Raw genomic sequence first — 27412 nt, 5'->3', positions numbered from 1 at the left:
TTCACATCCACCTGAGAGAACAGACAGGGCCTCGGTTTAACATCGCATCCGAAAGATGGCATCTCCTGACAGTGCAGCACTCCCTCAGCATTGCACTGGAGTGTCAGCCTAGCTTTATGTGCTCAAGTTCTTGGAGTGGGACTTGAACCAACAACCTTCATGAGTCAGAGGCGAGTGTGCTACCCACTGAGCCACAGCAGACTAATTCATGGGAAATGTCACAGCTGAGCCAGATTTTGTCCCTAGTTGATGTCCACACTTTCCAGGAGGGTTCAGTGGATCGTTGATTTTTTTCCCCTCCTGTTTCTCATCTAAGGGCACTCAGACTAATTGTATCATCTACAACCATCCCAGATAAGATCAGCTAACTTAACTATAGACAAGGGATCAAAACAGGTAACTTGCAGCCTTCCGGACTCAATATCGAGTTCAACAATTTCAGATCATAACCTCGGCCCCTATTATATTTTCATATTTTTTATCCACACTTTTGGTTTGTGCGTTTTCCTTTTTTTTCTCTCTCCCACATGGCAGCTGTCTTTCACTCTGCCAGCGCATTTCACACTTCATTTAGAGCCATTGTTTGTTTCTTTACCTGTCCTATTACCATCTCATCTCACCTTGACTATCTCTTAATGTCTCTTCTTTCATCCCCTCCCCCGTTTCCCAGTCCCCAAACTGCCTTTTAATCTGTTTCATTTCCTGCCTTTTTTCTCAGTTCTGAAGAAGGGTTTTGACTTGAAACGTTGACTCTATTTCCCTCTCCACGGATGTTGCCTGGCCTGCTGAGTTTTTCCAACATCTTCTGTTGTTAAAACAGGTAACTTCAATTGCGACACAAAAGCTATCTGTGCCACCGCAGCCGCGGGTTAACACCCACCGAAAATGGAAGGTAAGGTGTGGGACAAACGTTGAAAGTGGAATTGGGGTTGTGTTCACTGGCACTGCAGGCAGATGATTCCATCCCGGATATCCCAGCCAGAAAGGGGCTGTCTGGGTTGTATCCTTCCTTCTGCTTCCTCCTCTTCTGTGCCTTCCTCTTCTGTGTCTTCCTCTTCCCTATGCGAGCGAATGCTGTAAATCTGAAATAAATGCACAAAGTACTGGAAACACTCAACAGGTCAGGCAGCATCTCAGCCTGAGACGTGACCTCTGTTTCTCTCTCGACAGATGTTGCCTGACCTGCTGAGTATTTGCAGCATTTTCTATCTTCTCAGAGGCCTTCCTTTACCATCCGAGGCCTTGCAAGTGTCCAGCAGCGCTCCCTGCACACTTAAAAAAAACTTTTAAAATATATTGCAGCAAGCTACTACTTCAACAAAATCAAAAAAATCCAATCCAAAAGCTTAAATGCAAACTTACCTGAAAGATGTGGGGGGGGGGGGATTTTGCCAGCCCTGGGGAGGCAGGACTGCCAGGAAATGGCAGAATCAGGGGGCGGGTGCCCATCCCGCCCCCCAACCTGCCTCCGTGCCATCTTCCCAGGAGGCGGGTACCCGACCCGTGCTGGGAGCCGCCTCCCCGAAGCGGGAAGGGGATTACAACCACTTAACTGCCTGTTAACAGGTAGTTATCAGGCAGTTAAGAGGATTATCCCCATTTTATCCCTGCAAGTGCAGGCTTCCCGATATCTGGAAACCCTGCCAGGGTCAGCGAGGCGAGCAGTGGGTCTGCGGGGGTCGGAGGGGTCCAAAAGTGCGCTGCGGAGGTGAGTGATGGGTGCAAGTGTGGAGAGGTAAGTGTGTGAGATGAGTGTAAAGTGATAGGAAATGTTTATTTACCTTTGTTTCTTCCTGCAGACTTCAACAGTTGGGGATGCGGAGAGTCTCGCATCTCACCGGCAGAGATGACAGAATGGCTGCTGCATTCTCCAATGCAACAACCATCTAATTTCTGCTCAGCAGATAGGTTTAATGAGTCTTGAATACAAGGACTCATCAAACAACAGAGAATGTCAGTGTTTGACAGCTTCACAGGGCTGTCAAACGATGACAATTCATCTGTCAAAAATTTCTGACAGAAGAAACGTCATACGCTGACGTTCTCTGTCACCGGTTTTCCCTTAATTGGCCTGCTGAGCCCGCTGGGCGGGCTTAACAAGGTCAATCAAGGGAAAATAGCGTGGGTTGGCCAGAAGTCGATGGAGGCGGGACTAAAACCCGACAAGTGGGAGTCCCGCCTCCAAAGCTTCCCATTGGCAAAATGCAGCCCTGTGTGTCCCTTTAAGAGGTGCTAGCAGCGCCTTTGTCAGTCTGCTGAATGCTGGTTTTTCATGGCTTAGGACCCAGTGCTGAAGTCAGGCCTAAGGTCCAAGTTCGCCAAGGTGATGTTAAGTCAGAGTTGCACGGCAACTAACGTCACCCTCTCCCTAATTTACATTTGCAGGGCCATTGATTGTACCAGCAGCACTGATGGTCCTTGGCAAATGGCGGACGCCGCGGGACCGGCCACTAGCTGAATCATAGAATGGTTACAGCACAGAAGGAGGCCATTCGGCCCGTCGAGCCCGTGCCAGCTCTCTGCAAGAGCACTTCAGCTAGTCCCACTCCCCCGCCCTTTCCCCGTAGCCCTGCAAATTGTTTTCCTTCAGGTACTTATCCAATTACCTTTTGAAAGCCGTGATTGAATCTGCTTTCACCACCCTTTCAGGCAGTACATTCCGGATTCTAACCACTCGCTACATAAAAAAGTTTTTCCTCATGTCGCCTTTGGTTCTTCTGCCAATCACCTTAAATCTGTGTCCTCTGGTTCTCGACCCTTCTGCTAATGGGAACAGTTTCTCTCTATCTACTCTGTCTCGACCTCTCATGATTTTGAACACCTCTATCAAATCTTCTCTCAACCTTCTCTGCTCTAAGGAGAACAACCCCAGCTTCTCCAGTCTATCCACATAACCGAAGTCCCTCATCCCTGGAATAATTCTCGTAAATCTTTTCTGCACCCTCGCTAAGGCCTTCACATCCTTCCTAAAGTGAGGTGCCCAGAATTGGACACAATATTCCAGTTGGGGCCGAACCGGTGTTTTATAAATGTTCATCATAACTACAGGAAACTTTTGATTAACCGGCCCCTAAATAACCGGAAATGTCAGTTAACCAGCAAAATTCAGGAGTAGGTTCAGGTAACTTTTATTACTTTTATTACTTTTTTTACTCCATTTGCTGCTGTGCAAGGGTGTAGCTGCAGCTATTGCTAAGCTACAGAGACGCTTGCAACTTGTGTCGATTGTTCTGAAGCAGGGTTTGTTGCTTTATACGGAGCTCTGAGCTCCATATCTTTTACTATAGCGTTCGGTTATCCGGAATTGTTGATGAACCGGCGCAACGTCGGTCCCGTCCGTGCCGGATAACAGAAAGTTTCCTGTACCTTGCTTTTGTATTCTATGGGCTCAAATTTCCCAGGGCCATGGAGGCGGGAATGGAGGCGTGTGGGGTGTTAAAATTGCAGAATCGGGGGGCATGAATCCTTCCCGCCCCCAACCCGCCTCCATGCCTGTTTCCCAGGAGGCGGGTACCCGACCTGTGCTGGGAGCCGCCTCCCCGAGGGAGGAATGGGATTAGTGCCAATTAACTGCCTGTTAACAGGTAGTTAACAGGCAGTTTTTGGCCTAATCCCTATTTTTATCCCTGAAATGTGGGCTTCCCGATGGCTCCAAACCACGTCAAGTTAGCGAGGCGGACCGTCGGGCTGAGGGCTTGGAGGGTTCGAGATGTCCGGTGTTCAGGTGAGTGATGGGTGCATGAGTGCAGAGGTAAGTGTGTGTAAAGTGTTTAAATAAGTTTTACTTACCTTTACTTACTAATGCAGGCTTCCTTCCTTCAGGTCTCGGGAGTCCCTCATCTCACCGGCACAGAAAGCAGAATGGCCGTGAGCTGTCAAAAGTTGCAGCATTCTGCTTTCTGTTCTGGAGAGATTTCTAACTGAGTCTGTGGAGAAGGACTCAAGTTAGAAGTCAGATTGTCAGTGTTTGACAGCCTCACAGAGCTGTCAAACGCTGATATTTCATCTGTCAAAAGCTCTTGACAGATGAAATGTCAATCCCTGACATTACCTGTAACCGGGTGTCCCTTAAATGGCCTGCTGAGCCCACTGGGCGGGCTCAACAAGGTCAATCAAGGGAAAATCACGTGGGTTGGCCACAAATCGATGGAGGCGGGGCTACAACCCAAAAAGTGGGAGTCCCGTCTCCATCACGTCCCCATTGACAAACTCCAGCCCTGTGCCTCTATTTATGAAGCCCAGGATCACGTCTGCTTTTTTAACTGCTTTCTCTATCTGCCCTGCCACCTTCAATGATTTGTGCATTAAAAAACCCAGGTCTCTCTGTTTGTGCACCCCCTTTAGGATTGTACCCTTTAGTTTATATTGCCTCTCCTCGTTCTTCCTACCAAAATGTATCACTTCGCACTTTTCTGCATTAAATTTCATCTGCCACGTGTCCGCCCATCTCACCAGCCTGTCTATGTCCTCTTGAAGTCTATCACTATCTTCCTCACTGTTCACTATACAGGAAACTCTTTGGTATCCGGCATCGACAGGACCGGGATGGTGCCGGTGGATTAAAAATTCCGGATGACGGAGAGGGTTATCTACCGAGGCTATTTTTAACAAACAAAAATTAAAAAATCAAGAAATGTGCAGTATAATTGGGTACTCTCCTACAGAATGTTGTGTAAAATGGACGGTGGAAGATGCTTGATTAAGTACAGTACTGCCAGTTGAGGGTAATCCATAACTCTTTAATTACTTAACAGTAAAACAAAACTTATAAATGACTGTATACTGTAGTTGACTGTACACTTATTCCAAGTCAGCTGGTTCATCAGGAATATCCATGCCAGCTGGTTCATCAGGATCATGCACTTCAACAGATTCTTCAGGCACTTCCACTGCTTCAACTCTTTTGGAAGCTTTCTTAAACATGTCCCGGATGTCTGCTTGCTTAGTGGACTCTTGCCTTTTTTGTAGAAAGGTGGAGTGCAGAATATGGAGGTGCATAACTTCTTAGGCAGAGTAGCAAGGATGCCTTTCAGCAAATTGGAGGATTAAAGCCAATCCTTCTGCAGCTTTAGCCCAAGAAATCTTCTTCTCTTCAGAAGTCTCATCCTCTTCACTTTCCATCTCACTTTCTTTTTCTTTCTTTGGATTCAAAAAAATCTCAATTATTTCATCATCACTTAGCATATGCACAACACCAACTTCACTATCTGCATCAACCCACTGCTCAATATCACTTTCACTGAGGTTACGTAGAGGGTTTGCTGGGCCTACATTTTTCACCATGCCAGCCATTTCCATTATTGTACTCTTCTTGGGATGAACATTGAACCCATGAAATTCCTCCTCTGAAGAAGAACCTTTGGCAAACATTACAGAAGGCCACAATTTGCACCAGGCTTGCCTCAAAGTGTGACCTTTCACCAAGTTCCAGGAACATGCAGCAATAAAGATGGCATCTTTAAGATTGTATTCCTTCTGAAATTGTGAAGTGTCATCTTGGTTTATCAGCTTACGTAGGAAGTCTTTCTTGTAATGACACTTGAGATTTTGGATAACGCCCTGGTCCATGGGTTGTCTGAGAGAAGTTACATTTGGTGGCAAATAAATGGTGAAAATATTTCCAGAAACCAACTCGGATTCATGCGGATGGGCTCTACAATTATCAAGCAATGAAATGCATTTGCTATCTTCAGGTTTCCCTATTTTACGGAAATGTTCCCTCACAGATGGAACAAAAATATGATGGAACCAATACAAAAAGATTTCCTTATCCATCCAAGCATTTCTTTGAGCTTTGTACTCAACAGGTAAGTGCCTCACATTTTTAAATGCACGGGGATTTTTATACTTCCCGATAACAAGAAGTTTAACCCGATGTGACCCAGCAGCGTTCTCACATGTTAGCACAGTTACACGATCTTTATTTTTCTTGTAACCTGAAGCATTAGCCTCACTAGCCCCAGCAAGCGTTGATTCTGGCAAAAACCTCCAAAATAAGCCAGTTTCATCAGCATTGTATAGCTGTGCTGGCGACAAATCATGTTGCTGCACAATCCGATTGAAATAATCGCAGTATTCTTCAGCGGCGTCGTGATCAGCTGATTTCTTCTCCCCGGAAATATCGAGTCGTCGTATCCCGTGCCGTAACTTGAAGTACGTTAGCCATCCCTCGGAGATAGCACACTTGTCAGTGAGCTCCATCTTTGCGTAGAAATCCTTCGCTTTCTCGATTAGCATGGGTCCGGAAAGCGGAACACCCTCTGAACGCTTAAGAGAAAACCACTCATAAAGCACGGTATCCAGCTCTTCAAGCTTAGGCTTATGAAGCGTACGCCGTTTCTCTACACTCTTAGATGTCTCCGAGCTTGAATAAAACTTGAGCAGCTTATCCTTCTGCGATTTGATGTCGTAGATTGTTGACGAACTGATTTTGAATTCATTCATAATGTTGATACGCTTCTCTCCCCTTTCTAGTCTTTGGCATATCTCGATTTTCTGTTTTAAAGTTAACACCACTCTCTTCCTTTTGCTTTGATCAACTTTTGGGAATTCCATAATGCAAGATGGGGGAGATAATTCATGATAAAGATGGAGAGACACACAGAAAAATGGCAGATCGGAAGAGACTACTGGCAGCACGGGAGAGTCAGGCTCCTGTTATTGAGGTGTTCGGACTTCCAACAGCGCCAAGAAGCCGAGTAGTGGCAGTTTGGAGAACTACCCCCACTGACTAACTCGGACACCGCGGGAGACTCAGACTCGGCAACATTGCCGGTTATTGAGGTGTTGTTTTCGGAGTATGAATTTTGCCGGTTATTAGAGAATTCCGGATATTTAGGTGCCGTTTAAACAAGAGTTTCCTGTACTTCCAAGTTTTGTGTCATCTGCAAATTTTGAAATTGTGCCCTGTACCCCCAAGTCCAAGTCATTGATATATATCAAGAAATGCAGTGGTCCTACTATGCCGGTAACGGGTGTCGTAAAACACCCGGATTTTTAGCCCTTGGTCTCTCTGGCTCAGTGTTATGCCAGGTGATTTATTTACCTTCTAAGTTGTCAGTTTAGTATTGTGTTTGTTCTTATTATAATTATAATCATATAAAGTGAAAATGAGTGCTCAGATTTTAAAGCTGCATAAGATACAACTGGCTAAACTTTCAGTTATTAATATTTCTTAATTTATTTCAGACAATAAAATGACTACAGGGTAAGGCTCAAGATATCAGACTGGATCAAATTAAGAAATAATTGTAGTCCAGGAATTTGGTTGCCTCATTAGAAATTATATTGTCTTAATGAAAGGAAATAGTGTTTGATATACAATTAGAGGGTGTGTAATGTGCTGATGGGCATGAAATTTCTCCTTATTCTGTTCATTTTAACTTTTGATATGTTGCATTTAAATTATAATTATTGTGGGGGGTCAGAATAAATTTTAATTTGTTATATAAAATGTAAATCGGTTCTGTTACGCTTGTTGAAAAGGATTTCTCCCATCTTTCTCTTTGTATATGATTCCATCTGAAGGCTTCATAGCGGTAAATTGCATCAGGAATTCACTCCTAGTTGTGAAAACTGCCCTGATTAATCTTGCAACTACAGCAAGTCACATTGTGTACAGTTTGCAAGGATAATGGGCTGGATTTTGTGGTCAGCGGCGAACAAATGGCGCTAGCCGTTCATTAGACTTGCTCTCGTCCTCCGATGGGCTTTTGCATGGCCAGGGCCTGTCAGCCAGCCATCCAAAAAGCACGGCGCCCTCTACAGGGCATCTGGGACCTGTGTGGATAGGGCAAGCAACTGTGTATCTCCTCAACCAAACAGATGAAGAATCATTAATGAGTAGCGCAGAATCTGAACTAGAAAGTGTAAGTTGGAATATTGAATTCAATGTCAAATCAGGTACAGAAAATGAAATAAAGTGAGGGAAAGAAAGATTGGATTAAGAGAGAGAGGTAAAAAAGGCAGAAAGAAACATTGGGCTAAAAGAGATATGTTGTGTATGTACCTTTAAGGGAATAACTGGTCTCAGACTGCAGTACCGGCAGTGACCACCCCTGTATAAAAGGCCCTAGCAGGCTTCTGTAGTTTCAGTTTCCAGGTTGTCTCCATTCAGTAAAGACTTGTTATAATCAACTCCTGCAGTCCGTGTCTCAATTATACACGGACATAATACTGACGACGAGTAAGAAACGAACTTACCTGCAACTCGGCAGCACCTCAGACGACGTTATTGAAGGTCGAAGCCAGAAGAAAGAAAAAAAAATAATCCAAAGAAACTCGAGAAACGGGCGTCAACCGTGGGCAATCGCCCTCCAAATCATCGAATTGAAAAGTGCAGGAGAGACTGTCGAGAGCCAGGCTTGGTTCTCCAGTCTGTGGTTTCCCAGCTAATCGGGCTGGTGGCAGGTAGTGCACTGATCCTTCCTGGGCTGCGGCGGGCTAGAGCTCGATCGGGTGGCTCTGCAACGGGGCCGGGCAGCGAGTCGGGAAGCAAAGAGAGAGAGAGAGGGTGGAGCACACAGGGCGCGGCCGGTGCTTCGCAGCCGGGCAGCGTTCGGACCTAAGGAGAGGGAGGGAAGTCTCCCAGAGGGTCCGCTCCACAACAGGAATGGTTCTTCAATTAACGGAGCAAATATTGAAGCGCGATAGAAAAATAAAAATACCGCGGAGAGCGGCGTTGGCAGCGGCAGCGGCGGGAAAGCACGGGAGGCGCCATTTTAACTCGGCGGGGAAGAAGAAAAGCGCGGGAGGCGCCATTTTGATCCATCGGGAACGAAGGCAAAGCGCGGGAGGCACCATCTTAGATTTTCAAGATGCCAAAGACTGGCGATATCACTGCCTTCGATAATGCAATAGAAGACTGGACCACGTATGTGGAAAGAGTCGAGGTATATTGCGAGGCAAACGAAATAGCCGATGAGAAAAAGGCAACGGTATTGCTAAATTTAATGGGTGCAAGAATGTACGGCCTATTGCGGGACCTGATTACTCCAGCCAAACCGAAGGCGAAGAGTTTTAACAAAATTGTTGCTATCCTACAGGAACACCTAAATCCTACACCGCTGCTGATAGCAGAAAGATTTAAATTCCACAGGAGAAATCAGCATAAAAATGAGAGCAATGCTGATTACCTTACGGAACTACGCAAGCTATCAAAGCACTGCCAGTTCGGAGCAGGACTGGCAGATACCTTACAGGACAAATATGTCTGTGGACTCCTGAGTGAAGGAACCCAGAAGAGGTTACTCTCAGAGAAAGAGCTGATGCTAGATAAGGCTTTCAGCGTGGCAGTATCGTACGAAGCAGCAGCAAGGGGAGCTGCGGAAATACAACAAAAGCCACAGGAATACGGCACCCACGAAATGACACGGGGATTTGCAAAATGTTATTGCTGCGGCAGAACAAACCATGACCAGAAGGACTGCTGGTCCAAGGACAAAATATGCAGGCAATGTGGAAAGATGGGACACATTGCACGAGTTTGCAGGTCTGGGAAGAAGACCAACGACAACAAAAAGGCTACTAAGGAACCGTACAGGAAAGTTCAAAAGATGACGGGCAGTAGTTCCGAAGACCAGATGAGTGATAGTGAATCCGGGAACAAGAGACTAAGCTGTCTCAAACTTCACAACGTAATCGCAAAAGAGGATCACCAAACCATTTGGGTCACCCTCACGATAGCAGGGTCCCAAGTCAAAATGGAATTGGATACAGGATCAGCTCTAACCGTCATGAATCGACGAGACTACGAGCGGCTATTCTCACACATACCCTTGAGAGAGACATCCATTGTCTTGCGGACATATACGGGGCAAAAAGTATACCCCAGAGGAAAAATAAGGGTGCCTGTCGAATACAACGGCAAGAAAATACGGAAATTGTATCTCTACATTCTGCAAGATGGTGGACCACCGTTATTTGGACGTGAATGGATCAGAAAGATAAGTTTAGACTGGCACTCCATTCAGGCACTGACGGTGGCTGGTAAAAAGGATGACGACGTCACTCCTGGACGATTGTCAACAATCTTAGCTGACGCCAAAGAGGTATTTCAACAAGAACTGGGCACTCTTAAAGGCGTAACCGCCTCGATAAAAATAGAGGATAATGCAATTCCCAAGTTTTTCAAAGCAAGACTGGTGCCATATGCAATTCGCCCAGCCGTCGAGGCAGAGCTGGAGAATCTGGAGAATGCAGGCGTGTTATCTAAGGTAGACTGGAGCGAGTGGGTGACACCCATCGTTCCTGTCATGAAGAAAACGTTAAACAATAAGTCTGAGGAGCCAAGGAAGGTTCGCATCTGTGGGGACTTCAAGGTGACGGTGAACCCAGTCCTTCACACAGTACAATATCCTCTTCCAAAGATAGAAGATACCTTCGCCTCACTATCTGGAGGGAAGCGTTTTACAAAAATTGACCTAGCACAAGCATATTTGCAGATGGAGGTTGAAGAATCCTCTCGGAAGTATCTCACGATAAACACTCACAAAGGTCTTTACCAGTATAATCGACTGGTATTCGGCGTAGCATCAGCTCCGGCGATATGGCAAAGAGCGATGGAACAAGTCCTGCAAGGGATTCCGGGGACTCAGTGTTACTTGGACGACATCCTAGTGACAGGTGAAGATGACAGTGAACACCTTGCCAACCTAGAGCAGGTGCTCACTAGACTACGTGAACATGGGCTACAAGCCAATCGCCCCAAGTGCGAGTTTTTTAAGAAACAGATATCGTATTGTGGCCACGTGATTGATGAAGAGGGGTTGCATAAGTCCCCTGACAAAATTGAAGCGGTAGTTAAGGCTCCAGCACCTGAAAATGTGTCGCAACTGAGGTCATTCCTCGGATTGGTGCATTACTACCATAAGTTTTTGCCGAATTTGTCCACAATTCTGCATCCACTGAACGCCCTACTACAAACGGGAGTAGCATGGAACTGGAGCGATGAATGTAAGCGGGCCTTTCAGAAGAGTAAGGACCTAATCACTTCAAGAGAAGTATTGGCTCACTACAACCCATCACTACTGATAAGACTGGCGTGTGATGCGTCTCCCTACGGCATTGGGGTGGTACTGTCACATAAATTCCTTGATGGTTCAGAGAGGCCGATAGCTTTTGCGTCACGCTCGTTAACTTCAGCCGAGCGTAACTACGCCCAGATTGACAGAGAGGCCCTCAGCCTGGTGTGGGGGGTGAAGAAGTTCAATCACTACCTGCACGGTCAGAAATTTACTCTACTAACTGATCATCAACCTCTCGTCTCCATTTTCAACCCTCAGAAGGGCGTACCGATAATGACGGCACAACGGCTACAGAGGTGGTCCCTTTTCCTAGGGGCACACCAATATGACATCGAGTACAAAGGAACTAAATAGCATGGGAATGCTGATGGATTGTCGCGCCTACCGTTGCCGACGGTGGAAGAAGAACTGGCAGTGGATCCAGTGGAGTTATTCCACTCGACTATAGTCGAATGTCTCCCTGTGACAAATGCAAACATAGAAAAGGAAACACGAAATGACCCGACACTCTCCTGGGTCTATGATTTAACGGTGAAGGGATGGCCAGCACATGGCGAACCACTGCTGCCAGCATTCTCGCTGAGAAGAGAACAGCTGTCAGTGTGCAGAGGAACCTTGATGTGTGGATCCAGAGTAGTAATTCCACCCAAATTGAAGGATAGAGTGCTCAATGAGCTTCATGAGGGTCATCTGGGAGGGGTAAAAATGAAGAACTTAGCCAGAGCGTTTGTGTGGTGGCCGGGAATCGATAGAGAAATCGAAGAGATGACCAAGAGCTGTACAGGATGCCAGAAGGTCCAAAACGCCCCACCACAAGCCCCTCTACATCCATGGGAGTGGCCCTCATCTCCATGGCAAAGGGTGCACATTGATTTTGCTGGTCCCTTTATGGACTCGATGTTTTTAATTGCGGTGGATGCACATTCAAAGTGGCCAGAGGTAATAAAAGTGTCCTCAACCACCACAGAAAAAGCTATCACAGTCTTATGAACCATATTCGCCAGGAATGGGCTGCCTGAACAGATTTGCTCTGACAATGGACCACAGTTTGTGTCTGAAGAGTTCCGGAGGTTCTTAAAGAACAATCGTGTTAAGCATTACACATCCGCCCCATATCATCCAGCCACTAATGGATTGGCCGAGAGGTTTGTTCAAACATTCAAGAAGGCTATCAAGGCAATGTGTAATGAAGATATACCCCTACAACACAAGGTGGATAACTTCTTGTTTGCCTACCGGAATGCGACACATGCGGTTACCAACCAAACTCCAGCCATGATGTTCTTCAATCGAAGACTACGATGCCGCTTGGATTTGGTTAAGCCAAACGTCAGAAGAGATGTGGAGAACAGGCAGCTTCAGAATATGAATGAAAGGCCGACCAGGAGTTTTAAGATAGGTCAACCAGTTTTGGCCCGGGACTACCGCACAGAGAAATGGCAGCCAGGAACGATCTGTACACGGCAAGGACCTCTAATGTATACCGTGGACGTTGGAGAGAGCATTGTAAGACGCCATGCTGACCAGATTCTAGGGTCACTGGAAAACGTCAACTCCACACCACGATCTGATACACCTGGCAATGAAACCGAAGTACCAATTGCATCTACCGCAGAATCGGTGATATTGGAAGCAGATGAACCAAACAACGACATTGATCCTGACTCAACCTTGCCAGAAGAACCTGATATCCCAAAGAGGCGTTATCCAGACAGAATCAGGAAGCCTCCTCAAAGACTGAACTTATAATTGCTTAACTTCAACCAATGTATCTAGCAACCGTAATTGTAATTGTAATTTGTTATTATTTAGTTGTTAAATGAATGTTATGTACTGTTTATCTAAAAGGGGAGGAATTGTTGTGTATGTACCTTTAAGGGAATAACTGATCTCAGACTGCAGTACCAGCAGTGACCACCCCTGTATAAAAGGCCCTAGCAGGCTTCTGTAGTTTTAGTTTCCAGGTTGTCTCCATTCAGTAAAGACTTGTTATAATCAACTCCTGCAGTCCGTGTCTCAATTATACACGGACATAATAAGATAAAAATGAGAGAAATTATTTTCAGCATTACAACCAAAACAACTCTACCTCTCTTTCACTGAGGTTTAGACCTTCCTTGGTTTGCTATTTGTGGCCTACAGTGCTCAAGCAGTATCATACAATGTTGTGCCCAATTTCATTCTTTGTCACACAACTGTGTTATTAGGAACAAACAATAAAATAGCCAATCAGACTACAGCTGTAATAATGTAGCATAGCTACTACTCAATCCGACAGTTACTTACTTTCATTAAGTATTGCTTACATTGCTTAATCCAGCTTTCAACTGAAACAGTGAGTGGAAATGCAGCACAACACAGTCAAGAGAAAGGAAAGCAAGATTTGATGGCACTGTTAAGGAAGGACTGCTGGAGGATATAATGCACTGAAGACACATAATTTATGGCACTGACAGGCACCTCCCCAGAAACAAAGAATGTATGAGGCGGAGCTGAATATAACCAAGTCAGTCAATGGATTCTCACATACCCACCAGACAGAGAAAGAAATTAGTTTGAAGATGCCTGACCTTGGGATAATTACAAAGATACGTCATTTCTATTACTGAGAATGACCTCATTGTACCATATGTGGGAACGAAGAGGAGCGACGGCCAACTGTGCATGGTTAAAAAGCTACTCAATGAGAGCTATTTTAAAGTTGTTCAGCACTTAACAAAAAGGAAATATGCATAGTCATGTGTAATAAAATGACAAGCAACAAAACTGCCTCAGAACAAGAAGGCTCTGTGGCCCATTTGATCCAGAATAGCAATCCTTTACTGTCTTCCCGTTATAGCATCGAGCTGTTTGTTAAATAATTCCAATGTCCTGGAGGTGACTCCTCGTGGCATTCCATTACAGCTGTTGAACAACTTCTGTGCAATGAAATGCTCCCTGATACCTGTCCTAGATCTTCTCTTCACATTCTGAAACCTGTACCATCTTGTCTTGCTGTCCCCTAACATTTTGGAAGGCATTTTTGGGGTGTCCATTCCATTAAATATCTTGCGTACCTCAACAAGGACCTCGCTGAGGTGTCTTTTTTGATTTGAAGAGCCGAGCTAATCAGGCATTCCTCCTATTTCATGCCTTTTGAAATCAAGGATCAGCCTCATTGCTTTCCTTTTATACTGTGCCCAGGGTTATATGGCATAAGCATAACCTCTGGAGATTTGGAAGCAACTGATTTGTCAACATAACACAGCATCCAATTAACTTTGCTTATTGTTGCCTCATATTAGATGTGATGAATGATGAGTCAACTAGTATAATTTGGTCTCTTTCAGCTTCGTCCTAAACAACTTCTATCTCACGCATGGAGTAAACATGCCCCCAATTTTTACTTCTAACATGCAGTACCTAGCATTTGTCTATATTAAACTCCATTTACCACTGCTCATATACAAACCTTGTTGAGCTCTCTTTTTGTAAGATTTAGGCAGACACCTCTGAGCCCACATTTCCACCTAACTCACCTGCCAATTTAGTTAATTTTCATTGAGGCTACAATTCCAGGTTATTTATATATATCAGGAATAGGAAAGTCCCAGCATTTACCTGCCTCACCCCCATCCCCTCCCACTCAGAAGGAGGCCATTCGGCCCATCATGCCTGTGCTGGCTCTTTGGTAGAGCTATCCAATTAGTCCCACTCCCCTGATCTTTCCCCATAGCCTTGCAAATTATTTTCTCTTCAAATTCCCTTTTGAAAGTTACTATTGAATCTGTTGCACCACCCTTTCAGGCAGCGCATTCTAGATCACAACAACTCGCTGTGTTTAAAAAAAATCCTCATGGTTCTTTTGCCAATCATCTTAAATCTGTGTCCTCTTGTTACCGACCCTTCTATCACAGTTTCTCCTTAATTACTCTATCAAAACCCTTCAAGATTTTGAACACCGCTATCAAATCTCCTCTTAACCTTCTCTGCTCTAAGGAGAACAACCCCAGCTTCTCCAGTCTCTCCACGTAACTGAAGTCCCTCATCCCTGGAACCATTCTAGTAAATCTCTTCTGCACCCTCTCTAAGGCCTGGACATCCTTCCTAAAGTGTGGTGCCCAGAATTGAACACAATACTCCAGCTGAGGCCTAACCAGTGTTCTATAAAGGTTTAGTATAACTTCCTTGCTTTTATACTCTGTGCCTCTATTAATAAAGCCATGGATCCCACACGCTTTTTTAACAGCCTTCTCAACTTGTCCTGCCACCTTCAAAGATTTGTGTACAGATAGCCACAGGTGTCTCTGTTCCTGCACACACCCTTTAAAATTGTACCATTTAGTTTATATTCCTCATTTTTCTTACCAAAATGTATCACTTCACACTTCTCTGTGTTAAATTCCATCTGCCATGTGTCTGCCCATTTCACCAGTCTGTCTATGTCCTCCTGAAGTCTGTTACTATCCGCCTCATTGTTTACTACATTTCTGAGTTTCGTGTCATCTGCAAACTTTGAAATTATGCCCTGTATACCCAAGTCCAGGTCATTAATATATATCTAAAAGAGCAGTGGTCCTAATATTGTCCCATGGGGAACACCACTGTATAATTTTTTTCTCCCCTTGTCCAGTCCCTTCCCACCTACATCTGCGACTCTTCCGACGCCCTCTGCCACTTTAACAGTTTCCAGTTTCCTGGCCCTAACCATCTCCATTTCACCATGGACGTCCAATCCCCCCATCCCCCACCAGGATGGCCTGAGGGCACTCCACTGAACAGAGGCCCAATCAGTCCCCATCCACCACCACCCTCCTCCGCCTGGCTGAACTTGTTCTCACATTGAACAACTTCTCTTTCGACTCCACTCACATCCTCCAAATAAAAGGTGTTGCTATGAGAGCCCGCATGGGTCCTAGCTTGGCCTACCTTTTTGTGGGATATGTGGAACATTCTTTGTTCCAGTCCAATCAGGTCCCCTCCCTCATCTCTTTTTCCAGTGATGACTGTATCAGTACCGTTTCCTGCTCTCGCCCTGAACTGGATAATTTTGTTCACTTCACTTCCAATTTCCACCCTTCCCTCACCTTCACATGGCCCATCTTCGACTCTTCCCTTCCCTTCCCTTCCCTTCCCTTCCTCGACTTCTCTGTCTCCATTTCTGGGGATGGGCTATCGACCAACATCCACAATAAGCCCACTGACTCCCACAGTTACCTGGACTACACTTCCTCCCACCCCGCTTCCTGTAAAGACTCTATTCCATTCTCCCAGTTTCTCCGTCTCTGTCGCATCTGCTCTGACGATGCCACCTTCCATACCAGTGCTTCCAATATGTCTTTCTTTTTCCCCAACTGAGGATTCCCCTCTACCATGGTTGACAAGGCCCTCGACTGTGTCCATTCCATTTCCCACACTTCTGTTCTCACCCCTTCACCTTCCTCCCAGAATCATGATAGGGTTCCCCTTGTCCTCACCTTTCACCCCACCAGCCTCCACATTCAATGGATCATCCTCCGCCATTTCCACCACCTCCAGCATGATCCCACCACCAAACACATCTTCCCCTCACCTCCCCTTTCAGCATTCCAAAGGGACCGTTCCCTCCACGACACCCTGGTCCACTCCTCAATCGCCCCCAACACCCTCTCCTCTTCCCACGGTACCTTCCCGTGCAAGTGTAGGAGAAGCAACACCTGCCATTTTACCTCCTCCCTTCCCATTGTTCAGGACCCCAAACACTCCTTCCAGGTGAAACAGCAATTTACTTGTACTTCTTGCAATTTAGTATACTGTATTCGCTGCTCACGATGCGGTCTCCTCTACACTAAGGAGACCAAACGCAGATTGGGTGACCGCTTTGCGGAACTCCTCCATTCAGTCCGCAAGCGTGACCCCGAGCTTCCGGTCGCCTGTCACTTTAATTCTCCGCTTCACTCCCACTCTGATCTCTCTGTCCTCAGCCTATTACATTGTTCCAATGAAGCACAACGTAAGCTCAAGGAACAGCACCTCATCTTTCGATTAGGCACTTTACAGCCTTCTGGACTCAACATTGAGTTCAACAATTTCAAATCATAACCCCAGCCCCCATTTTTTTCGGACAGCAGCTTTTGATGATTCTGCTATTCCCATTTACACTTCACCTAGACCCATCTTTTGTTTCTTTACTTGTCCCATTACCATCTCCTTTTGCCTTGTACAATCATACCTTTTGTCTTTTAATCACTCCTGCCTTCCACCCTATCACAGGCCTTCCCATTAGTTCTTTTCTCCCCTCCCCCCTTTCCCTGTTTATGCACTTGCTTAAAATCTGTTGTACCTCTAACTTTTTCCAGTTCTGACGAAAGGTCATTGACCTGAAACGCTAACTCTGTTCCTCTCTCCACCGATGCTGCCTGACCTGCTGAGTATTTCCAGCATTTTCTGTTTTTATACCACTGTATAATTCCCTCTACTCTCGGAAAAATTCCCACTACTCTCTGCTTTCTGTCCCGTAGCCAATTTCGTATCCACGCTGCCACTGTCCCTTCAATCCCATGGGCTTTAATTTTGCTAACAAGTCTATTATGTGGTACTTCTTCTATAATATAATAGTACAAAGGCACTAACTTGCAGTATAGGTAAATTCACCAACCATTTGAGTGTGGCTGCATGCTGGAACCGTAGGATCGGTAAATTCGCCGCGTGTTGTCATGTACTCTAATCACCCATCACACCTCAGTTATACTTTGATACATGTCTGCTGAACCTTTAACTTAACTGAATCTGAAGAAGTGCAACAAATCGATTTATATGCCAAACATAAGCTTTGCTGCCCAAAGGGCAGCATGGTGGCATAATGGTTAGCGCTGTTGCCTCACAGCGCCAGGGACGCGGGTTCGAATCCGGCCTCGGGTGACTGTCTGTGTGGAGTTTGCACATTCTCCCCGTGTTTGCGTGGGTTTCCTCCGGGTGCTCCGGTTTCCTCCCACAGTCCAAAGATGTGCGGGTTAGGTTGATTGGCTGATTGGCTGTGATAAATTGACCCTTAGTGTTAGGGGGATTAAATACATGGGGTTATGGGGATCGGGTGGGATATGTGTCAGTGCAGGCTCGATGGGCCGAAATGGCCTCTATCTGCACTGTGGGGTTTCTGTGATTTTCTGTGAAATGAAGAAAAGGCTAAATTTATGAATCAAGTCCAATGAATGAAGCTTTAATGTTCACTAGTTGTTTCACACAACACATCATTATGGGTCAGATACAATTTCTCTTCACTTGAGCAACATAGCTATATTTGGCACATGAAACTGCTGGAGGCACTTCTTCGGATTGTAAGGAAAGTATATACCAGCTGCAGCTGAGGATTATGTGCTGGCAATGGCCCAGAAATTAGGATTGGGGGCTTGCCGCGCGTGCAAGCCCCCGATGTGCACTCACCCGGCGCGCCGACATCTGAAGCCCGGGCCTGCTTGGAATTCCTGTCACTGACCCGGTTCAGATGTCGGCGCGATGTGCTTGCCTGATCCAACGGCGTAGTTAGTGCGATGTGCCGGCTGGGATCAGGTGAGCACTGTGCAGCCAATCAGGGGAGGGGAAACTTCATTCATGAGTTTGATAGTAAGAACTGTCAAACTCATGAAAAGTACGGGCGCCCAAAAGACTAGTTTAACTTTAAATAAAATTTTAAAAAACATCCCAATAATTAAATAAACTATAAATAACTTTTAAAAACTATTTTAAACAATTAATCAAATTTTTGAAAAAAATAATTTTTTTAAAAATCGGGTCTAAAACTACTTACCTTACTGTAAAGTCCTTAAAAACAATAAAGCTGTGGAAAAAATGTTATAATTTTAAGTAATAGACCACTTACCTTAAAGAATCAAGTCCTTACATCTCCTTTTTACATTCGTAAAAAGGAGAGGCCCTTACACACACGCAAACCTGTGGAAAAAAAGGAATTTCAGCGCGCACGCACAGACTCCTGCGCGCACGCGTTCGTCCTCTGATCCCCTTGGTTCAGAGGACAGGAAATGCCGGTTTCCCGCGCATGCGCTGTCCATGCTGAAATCCGGCACTTCCAACGGGCCCACGCGTGAGTACCCCGTCCGTACTCACGCGTTGGGACCGGAATTACTGGCCCATTATCTTTTTTTTCCTGTGCCTAGTGGCTAGCAGCAGAATTGGTACAGGACCAATTGTGAACTCTGAAATAGTAGATAAACAGAGACTATAGAATGGGAACAGCAAGCTGTTGGAGGCTCAGTGATGGGGCCAACCAGCTATCCCAAGCCCAGAAGCTGCTGAACAATGCATAGCTACCTGAAGCTCACCAAGCAACAGTGTCACACAGAACTTATCACTGGGTTGTTCCGCATGCCATGGGAAGCTCTGTAGCCAAGGTCAAAGTGAGGAACAGCACTGCCAGTGGAAGTCAACAGGGGTGAACTTCCTCAGGGCTTCTCTCATTCTGCCACTATAACTCTTGTCAGCAAACGGTTCACTTGTGGAAAAAATGGGAATCTGCCAAACGTCTGCCAAAATTACAGGGGCAGAGCGGGAGAAATCCTGAGGAAATTCCTAGCATAAGTAACCGCTGCACTGAATTTCTATATCATTGGCACTTCAAGAGATCCACAACAGACTCGAGGGGCTGGATTTTGATACTGGAGGCGTGTAGGAGGCGGGACTGCAACTTTCGGGGTTGGAGTCCCACCTCCATCGAGTTCTAGCCAACCCACTCGATTTCCACATGATTGACCTTGTTGAGCCTGCCCAGCAGGCTCAGCAGGCCAATTAAGGGCCACCCGGCAACAGGTGATATCACGGATTGACATTTCATCTGTCAAGAGCTTTTGACAGATGAAATATCAGCATTTGACAGCTCATTGAAGCTGTCAAACACTGACAATCTGTACTCCAGGTTAATTCCTTCCTCTCAGGCTGATTTAGAGATCTCTCCGGAACAGAAAGCAGAAAGCTGCAATTTTTGACAGATCGCGGCCATTCTGCTTTCTGTGCCGGTGAGATGAGGGACTCCCGAGACCTGCAGGAAGGCTGTAAAGGTAAGTAAAGGTAATTAAACTTCTTTAAACACTTTACACACACCAAACACACTTACCACTGAACTCATGCACCCATCACTCACCTGAACACCGGACATCTGGAACCCTCCAAGCCCTTCAACCCGACGGACCGCCTCGCTAACTTGGCGTGGTTTGGAGCTGTCGGGAATCCCACACTTCAGGGATAAAAATAGGGATTAGGCTAAAAACTGCCTGTTAACTACCTGTTAACAGGCTGTTAATTGGCACTAATCCCCTTCCCGCCTCGGAGAGGCGGGTCCCAGCACAGGTCGGGTATCCGCCTCCGTTGAAACTGGCATGGAGGCGGGTTAGGGCGGGATGGGTTTGTGCCCCCCGATTTTGTGATTTTAAACCCCCACATGCCTCCAATCCCGCCTCCACAGCCCAATGAAAATCCTGCCCGAGGAATCAGCCAGTATGCAACAAAATGGTACATTTCTGATGTGACTGCAGCTCTCGTGAGGAAGGCACACCAGTTTATTCAGCTCAGCATGGATCAGGAGCAAAGGGATCTTTTTCTACCAAAATCAATAATAAGGCATTTTCAACTGTACCAAAATTGCCATTTGTGTATTTCCTCATAATCTAGGGTGGGATATGAATAAGCAATCATCAAATGGAAATTGTGTTTGTCAATGCAGGCTACTCAAGCCAAAGGAGGAGATAGTAGATGGGGTGATCAAAAGCTTGGTCGAAGAGGTGGGTTTTAAGAAGGGTCTTAAAGGGGGAGAGGCAGAGGAGTTTAGGGAGGGAGTTCCAGAGGGTGGGGCATAGGCTGCTGAAGGCACGCTGCCAATTGGTGGGGCAAAGAGAGAGAGGGATGCACAAAAGTCCAGAGTAAGAGCAATGGAGTGTTTGAGGGGTGCTGTAGAGCTGGAGGAGATTACAGAGATAGGGAGGAGCAAGGCCATGAAGGGATTTAAACACAAGATGAGAATTTGGCATGGGAGAACTAGGAGAAAATGTAGGTCAGCAAGTACAGGGGTGATAGGTGAGCGGGACCTGGTGCAGGGTAGGATACTGAAGTTTATGGAGGGTGGACGATGGGAGGCTGGCCAAGAGACCATTGGAATGGTTATCCACTTTGGTGGCAAAAACAGGAAGACAGATTATTATCTGAATGGCAATAGATTGGGAGAAGGGGAAGTGCAACGAGACCTGGGTGTCCTTGTGCACCAGTCGCTGAAGGTAAGCATGCAGGTGCAGCAGGCGGTTAAGAAGGCAAATGGTATGTTGGCCTTCGTAGCGAGAGGGTTTGAGTACAGGAACAAGGATGTCTTGCTGCAGTTGTACAGGGCCTTGGTGAGACCACATCTTGAGTATTGTGTGCAGTTTTGGTCGCCTTATCTGAGGAAGGATGTTCTTGCCATGGAAGGAGTTCAGCGAAGATTCACCAGGCTGATATCTGGGATGGCAGGAATGACGTATGAGGAGAGATTGGGTCGATTGGGCTTGTACTCGCTGGAGTTTAGAAGAATAAGAGGGGATCTCATTGAAACTTATAAAATTCTGACAGGACTGGACAGACTAGATGCAGGAAGGATGTTCCCGATGGTCGGGGAGTCCAGAACCAGGGGTCACAGTCTAAGGATAAGGGGTAGGCCATTTAGGACAGAAATGAGGAGGAATTTCTTCACCCAGAGAGTGGTGAACCTGTGGAATTCTCTACCACAGAAGGCAGTAGAGGCCAATACATTAAATATATTCAAGAAGGAGTTGGATATAGTTCTTAAGGCTAAAGGGATCAAGGGGTGACATAATAAAGACTCACTACGCACTTGGTTGTACATAAAGCAAGGCTTTAATCGACTTGTAACAAAACATGGAGGTCTAGTTAGTAGTCACTAGCTTCCTGTTTCCAGATTGTCTCTGGTCAAGGTGGGCCCACGCCCGAGTATTTATACTCCTCGGATGGCGCCCTCAGCTGGCCATTCAGTAGTACTTCCTGAGTTACTTCTTGTAGAAGTTGCGATTTATGACAAGGGGTGTGGGGAGAAAGCAGGGACAGGGTACTGAATTTGGATGATCAGCCATGATCACATTGAATGGCGGAGCAGGCTCGAGGGGCCGAATGGCCTACTCCTGCTCCTGTCTTCTATGTTTCTATGTTTCTATGAATAGTTGATCCTGGAGGTGCTAAAGGCAAAGGTGAGGGCTTCAGCAGCAGCAGGGCTGAGGCAGGGACTGAGGTAGACAATGTTATGGAGGTGGCAGTAGGAGGTCTTTGTAATGGCGAGGATGTGGGGTCAAAAGCACAGCTCAAGTTTGAGTAGGATGCCAAGATTACGAACAGCCTGGCTCAGCCTAAAACAGTAGCCGTGGAGGGGGATGGAATCAGCGGCAAGGGTATGGAGCTTTGTGGAAGGGGCCAAAGACGATGCCTTCAATCTTCCCAACATTTAATCGGAGGAAATTGCAGCTCATCCATGCCTGGATATCACACAAGCAGTCTGGCAACACGGAGTGGAGGGTTGGAGAGAGATGGTGGAGAGGTAGAGCTGGGTTTCGACATTATACACGTGGAAGCTAACCTCCATCTGCAGATGATGCTGCCAAAGGGCAGCATGTAGAGGAGAAGATAGATCTTTGGAGGATTCCATGGGAGCAGGAAGAGAAGACATTGCTGATTGGTTGATCTGGCTACAATCAGATAGGTAAGAGTGGAACCAAATGAGGGCAATCAAACTGAACTTGACAACCGAGGAGAGGCATTGGAGGAGGATGGTGTGGTCGACTGTAAAAGGCTGCAGAGAGGTCAAGCAAAATGTGGAGAGATACTGGCCCAGATATTCCGATCGCCGGCCTTCCGCGGGGGCAGGCCTGCGATCTGGAAAAATCTGTGCCCTTACTGGAGGGCTCACAGGAGGCACAGAGTTCCGCTCCTGGGCCTCTCCAAACTGCCGGTGTGCAGGGCACACGTATCCCAGAGGCGCAGGTAGTTCGCAGCGTCCCTGTGATCATGTGGGCCATGGGGAGCCAATCACAGAAGGGAATCTCCCTTCATACATTTGACAGGAAGACCTGTCAAATATATGAATGGAGATCACCCCAAAAACATAGTAAAACTTTAAATAAATTTTTTAAAAATCACATTTTTAAAATGACTTGAAATTACAATAAATTAAGCATTTTAAACAAAACTTTAAATTTTTGAAAAAATAATTGAAGTTTTTTACAGGGCTAAAAATAAACTTACCTTTTTTTAAAGTATTTTTAAATGATAAATCAGTGGAAAAAATTTGTTTTTTTTACTTTTTTCAATTCTTATCCTGGTAAAAGCAGGCCTTGCACCTGCTTTTACCAGGCGCAATAATTGTAAGGGTTTTCTGCGGGCAGAGAGTCTCCAAAAAGCGGAACTATCCGCCCGCAGAGGCCCTTCTCCAGGGCAGTAGGAGGATCTGTCAAGAGCTTTCTTGACAGATCGGAAATGCGAGTTTCCAGCGCATGCGCAGTGCACGCCTGAAACCGGCATTTCCGATGTCCCTACGGGTGGGTACACAGCGCGTAATCACCTGTAGGCATCAGAATATCTGGGCCCAATACACCACAATCACAGTCATAGAGGATGAGTTCATGTATGAGTTTGGTTAGAGCTGTTTCGATGTTGTGGTAGGGACAGAAACCTGAATGGAGAGATTCAAACATAAAGTCCAAATTGCCATATTATCTGATTCTTAAAATACATTAGACAGCCAAATTTTTTAGTCATTGTACAGCTCATTAAAACATCCCACATTGTTAAAGACTCAAATGATATCTAATGACAACATAAGTTTAGAAAAGCCATGATTGTATTGAACAAAGCTTTTCACAGGGAGCTTCTCAGTTAAATTACCCACGTCTCATAGCTGACAGCTTCGCCCAAGCCAGTAATTTGAGCCTGCCATCTTCTATGTGTGAATGTGACTCTGACCTACACCAGTCCCAGTCAGCTAAACAACAAATGAAATCCAAAACTGCCAGCGCTGTGGGAACATAACAAAAATAATCCTTCATACCAAAAACTGCAATGAATACAGGTTCACATCTTTTATCATCATGTAGGTCCCCCTAGACCAGATTCAAGTTTTAATGAGGTACGCAACAGTCACTGAGAACAATAGGCTTCCAATACTGCTTTTTTGTGTAATTGTAACCCTTATACCACTGAAATATTTTGACTCGTGGTGATACAACAGCACATCCCTCATAAGAACTATTATAATGGGGAAATAAAAAAAAGAGGCAATAGGAGATTTTTGTATGTGCTAGTATTTCCCCCTCAAATTATTAAACTAGTTACAAGTTTTGAAAGTCGTAAAATATTACTCTAAACCACAAAATAGTTGCATTTTATACTTGTAGGACATCTGCTTTAGCTCTGTAGCAGCATTCTGAGTCAGAAGGTTGTGGGTTCTAGCCCCACTCCAGAGACATGGGGCTGGATTTTGATTCTGGAGGCGTGTAGGAGGCGGGACTACAACGTTTGGGGTTGTAGTCCCGCCTCCATTGAGTTGTGGCCAACCCACGCGATTTTCACTTGATTGACCTTGTTGAGCCCGCCCAGTGGGCTCAGCAGGCCAATTAAGGGCCACCCGGCAACAGGTGACGTCACAGATTGACATTTCATCTGTCAAGAGCTTTTGACAGATGAAATATCATAAGAACATAAGAACATAAGAACATGAGAAATAGGAGCAGGAGTAGGCCAATCGGCCCCTCGAGCCTGCTCCGCCATTCAATAAGATCATGGCTGATCTGATCCTAACCGCCAATCCACTATCACAGAACCATCTCCTGAATCTAACAGAATTAGACACACGAAATAGGAGCAGGATCAGGCTACACGGCCCCTGGGCCCGCTCCGCTACCCACAGGGCCATGACCGATCCGAACCTAGACTCATGTCCAAATTCCTGCCCGCTCCCCGTAACCCTTAATTCCCTTTACTTCTAGGAAACTGTCTATTTCTGTTTTAAATTTATGTAATGATGTAGCTTCTACAGCTTTTTGGGGCAGCATATTCCATGGACCTACCACCCTCTGAGTGAAGTAGTTCCTCCTCATCTCAGTTTTGAAAGAGCAGCCCCTTATTCTAAGACTATGCCCCCTAGTTCTAGTTTCACCCATCATCGGGAACATCTTCCCCGCATCCACCCGATCCAACCCCTTCACAATCTTATATGTTTCAATAAGATCGCCTCTCATTCTTCTGAACTCCAATGAGTAGAGTCCCAATCTACTCAACCTCTCCTCATATGTCCATCCCCTCATCCCCGGGATTAACCGAGTGAACCTTCTTTGTACTGACTCGAGAGCAAGTATGTCCTTTCTTAAGTATGGACACCAAAACTGTACGCAGTATTCCAGGTGCGGTCTCACCAATACCTTGTACAACTGAAGCAATACCTCCCTATTTTTATATTCTATCCCCCTAGCAATGAAAGCCAACATTCCATTGGACTTCTTAATCACTTGCTGCACCTGCATACTAACCTTTTGAGTTTCGTGCACCAGGACCCCCAGATCCCTTTGTACTTCAGTATTTTCCAGTTTCTTGCCATTAAGATAATAACTTGCTCTATGATTTTTCCTGCCAAAGTGCATAACCTCACACTTTCCAGTATTGTATTCCATCTGCCAAATCTCTGCCCACTTACTTAGCCTGTCTATGTCCCCTTGCAGGTTTTTTATGTCCTCCTCACTCACTACTTTCCCTCCCATCTTAGTATCATCTGCAAACTTTGATATGTTACACTCGGTCCCCTCCTCCAAATCGTTAATATAGATTGTAAAGAGTTGGGGACCCAGCACTGACCCCTGTGGAACACCACTAGTTACTGATTGCCAGTCTGAGAATGAACCATTTATCCCAACTCTCTGCCTTCTGTTAGGTAGCCAATCCTCTATCCATGCCAGAATATTACCCCCAATCCCGTGATTTTTTATCTTAAGCAATAATCTTTTGTGTGGCACCTTGTCAAATGCCTTTTGGAAGTCTAAATACACTACGTCCACTGGTTCCCCTTTATCCACCCTATATGTTACTTCCTCAAAGAACTCCAGCAAATTTATCAAACATGACTTCCCCTTCATAAAACCATGCTGACTTTGTCCTATTAAATTATGATTATCCAAATGTCCTGTTACTGTCTCCTTAATAATGGACTCCAAAATTTTACCTACCACAGATGTTAGGCTAACCGGTCTATAGTTTCCAGCCTTCTGTCTACTGCCCTTTTTAAATAAGGGTGTTACATTAGCAGTTTTCCAGTCTGCCGGGACCTTTGCCGAGTCCAGGGAGTTTTGGAAAATTATTACCAATGCATCCACAATCCCTACCGCCACTTCCCTCAAGACCCTAGGATGTAAGCCATCAGGTCCAGGTGATTTATCCGCCTTGAGTCCCATTAATTTACTGAGTACCACTTCCTTAGTGATTTTGATCGTGTTTAGCTCCTCCCCCCCTTTAGCCCCCTGTTTGTCCAGTGTTGGGATATTCTTAGTGTCTTCTACTGTAAAGACTGATGTAAAATATTCATTCAGTGTTTTTGCCATCTCCATATTTCCCACCATTAATTTCCCGGTCTCATCCTCTAAGGGGCCAACATTTACTTTAGCCACCCTTTTTCTTTTTATATAACTGTAAAAAGTCTTACTATCTGTTTTTATATTTTTTGCTAATTTACTTTCATAATCTATCTTCCCTTTCTTAATCAATCTTTTTGTTATTTTTGCTGTCTTTTAAAGTTTTCCCAATCCTCTATCCTCCCACTAGATTTGGCTACCTTATATGCCCTTGTTTTTAGTTGAATACTATCCTTAATTTCTTTACTTAGCCACGGATGGCTGTCTTTTCTTTTACACCCTTTTCTTCTCAGTGGAATATATATTTTTTGGAAGTTGTAAAATAACTCCTTAAATGTACACCACTGATCATGTATCGTCTTACCCTTTAATCTATTTTCCCAATCCACTCTACTCAATTCCGCTCTCATACCTTCATAGTCTCCTTTATTCAAGCTTAGCACGCTTGTTTGAGATCCAACCTTCTCACCCTCTAATTGAATATGGAATTCAACCATGTTATGGTCACTCATTCCAAGGGGATCCTTTACTAGGACATTTTTAATTAATCCTGTCTCATTACACAGGACCAGATCTAAGGTTGCTTGCCCCCTGGCCGGTTCAGTTACATACTGCTCAAGAAACCCATCCCTAATACACTCAATGAACTCATCCTCAAGGCAGCCCTGCCCAATTTGATTTGTCCAATTAATATGATAGTTAAAATCCCCCATAATTATAGATGTTCCCTTATTACAAGCCTCAACTATTTCCTGATTGATACTCCGTCCA

General features: G+C 45.4%; 1 long non-coding RNA gene across 1 annotated transcript; it reads right to left on the bottom strand.

Moving 5' to 3' along the window:
- Positions 1 to 4718: 4718 nt before the first annotated feature.
- Positions 4719 to 18979, bottom strand: LOC147107335 (uncharacterized). Its single transcript, XR_015080917.1, has 2 exons — positions 18862 to 18979; positions 4719 to 5139 (listed from the first exon to the last, which is right to left on the bottom strand). It is a non-coding gene; the product is annotated as an uncharacterized LOC147107335 (long non-coding RNA).
- Between the last annotated feature and the right edge of the window lie 8433 nt (positions 18980 to 27412).

Source organism: Somniosus microcephalus, chromosome 14 (assembly GCF_052327205.1).
Source record: "Somniosus microcephalus isolate GS21.2 chromosome 14, FLI_Smic_1.0, whole genome shotgun sequence".
Taxonomy (NCBI): domain Eukaryota; kingdom Metazoa; phylum Chordata; class Chondrichthyes; order Squaliformes; family Somniosidae; genus Somniosus; species Somniosus microcephalus.
The sequence above is the reverse complement of the archived record's forward strand: the minus strand, read 5'-3'. Positions and strand labels throughout refer to the sequence as shown.